This window comes from Myotis davidii, unplaced genomic scaffold (genome assembly GCF_000327345.1).
Source record: "Myotis davidii unplaced genomic scaffold, ASM32734v1 scaffold316, whole genome shotgun sequence".
Classification (NCBI taxonomy): domain Eukaryota; kingdom Metazoa; phylum Chordata; class Mammalia; order Chiroptera; family Vespertilionidae; genus Myotis; species Myotis davidii.
In genome coordinates this window covers 35,728-37,786 of record NW_006287072.1, presented here as the reverse complement: position 1 = coordinate 37,786, position 2,059 = coordinate 35,728, and the positions used below count along the sequence as shown (strand labels likewise).

At 39.1% G+C, this 2,059-nt stretch overlaps 1 pseudogene; it reads left to right on the top strand.

Moving 5' to 3' along the window:
- Positions 1–760: 760 nt before the first annotated feature.
- On the top strand, positions 761–1,322 carry LOC102765863 (annotated as a pseudogene).
- The last annotated feature ends 737 nt before the right edge of the window (positions 1,323–2,059 follow it).

The following is a 2,059-nucleotide window of genomic DNA, read 5'->3' as shown; positions in this document are numbered from 1 at the left end:
CCTACCGGGCTGTCTCGCAAAGGGAGAGCAGCAGTCTGTGCAGCGGTTAGAACTCGTTTTAAGGAGAATGAGGAAGGCACGAGGGCTTGGAGTACTTGAAGAGAGCTGGTTAGTTAGTCAATGTATATGTCCATACAAGGTGTTCCTTCTGGGTTGGGACCATATCACATTTACAGTAAGTCATCGCCATTCCAGGGACGGGTGGGTTTAGTAATCACATTCCAGGGAAAGGTGAGTCTATCAAAAACTGTTGAATAAATGCACAGTTCCTATAAGCTTCCCCTATTGTGACTAAATTATATCTCACCATCATGTGTGTTTAAGGCCATAGGCAAAATCCCCAGAAGAAAAAGGAAATGTTATGGGAGGGAGCTGCCCAGAAGGGGACCCTCTCTGTCCTGGAGGCCATACTAAGATATAAGGGGAGTGAGAGACACATAGTAAGTAGCTCAGTCCCAACAATCCTCTTTCAAAACACTGAAAAGGTAGACGGGGTAATTATAGTGTAACCTAGCATTTCTTTTTTTTTTTTTTAATCACTAGATAGGCTTTTGAGACAAAGCTCTCAATTTGGATATTAAAGCAAATATGTATCATAATTTATAACTAAGATCCCTAAAGGAAATTGATGCTAGCAGATATTAATTACACCGCTGGATCATATGCCTAATAAATGACAAAAGATTCTTCATCAGAATATCACAGAGCTTTAGCCCTTTGCCTCATTGCATTGCCCAGACACCGCTCAGGCTGTGGCACCATGAAGATCTGGACTTCGGAGCACGTCTTTGACCACCATGGGAAACTGTTACAACAACCTCAATGCAGAAATACCCAAACCCTATGAACCCAAGTGTGGTTGGAGATGATGTACTGGACAAACATAGAGATCTTTCTGGAAAGCTGCACAGCCATAGACTGCTCAGCACAGAGTGGGGACTGCCTTCCACTGTGAAATCTCTGATAGGTGTGGCAGGAACCAAAACACATGTGCAAGACCATTCTGAGGTTGACTGTAGAGAAAACAATGGAACTAAAATCCACTAATATTTCATTTGCAAATATGGTTTCAGTAGATGAGAGACTTATACACAAACCACATCCTCAAGACCCAGAAAAAAGTTTCGACTCCAAAGGCCATAATCGCTGTGAAAGGAGCCAGTCTCAGAAGTCATCTCTGGCAAGTACGATATCTCAAATGCTAACAGAGGCCAAGAAGCAATGGAATGACTAATGCATAGATTAAACGCTGACATTAAGAACTGACTGCTTCGACAGGAGGGAGCATACAGATGCCAATGGCGGCAGCAGCAGCATTTGTAGAGCAAGCATGTCAAACTCGCAGCCTGCAACGAATATTTATTTACTCATTTATTTCAGCCCTTTGTATTCAGCATATCTCTATCGAAATAAACCTACATTTCTATGAAAATTGAAGCTTTTGGGGTTTTATTTTTGTGGCCCACATAAATTTAAAACTTGTTTATTTGGCTCATGTTAGCCTTTGAGTTTTATATGCTTGTTGTAGAGAAATGAGGGAAGTTGATATATAACACCCAGTCCCAGATCTCTACTAGCTGGCGTTATAATTATTTGTCATTTAAAAAATACAACTATGTTTTAGGTTGAATTTTTTAAAAAATATGTTGAAAAAAGGTTATGTGATTTGATCAAAACAAAGAGGTACAGTGTTTCTAAATAAAAGGGAACAGTGAAATTATTAATGTTTGAAATGACTGTCTGGCTTTGAAGGTTCCATTATTTATGTAAAAATTAAACAATTTTTTTAAGTACTTGGAAATTGGTGTTAGCATATTAAATCTTCTTCAGGTAGAATTTTAAAGCTTTTCATGCATTGGAACTCTACCGGGCTATGGAGCAACCCCAGGACAAAGCAGAGCCACCTGCAAATAGACACAAATGCCCTGCTGAGGAAAACTTCAAGAGGGAACTTTCTAAGGAGAAATTGTATCGTTTTAAAAGACATTAATTAGTATAAAATAACTTGCTCTGCGATAAACCACCATTAAAAACTATACTGTTTTAATTTGGTACTAAA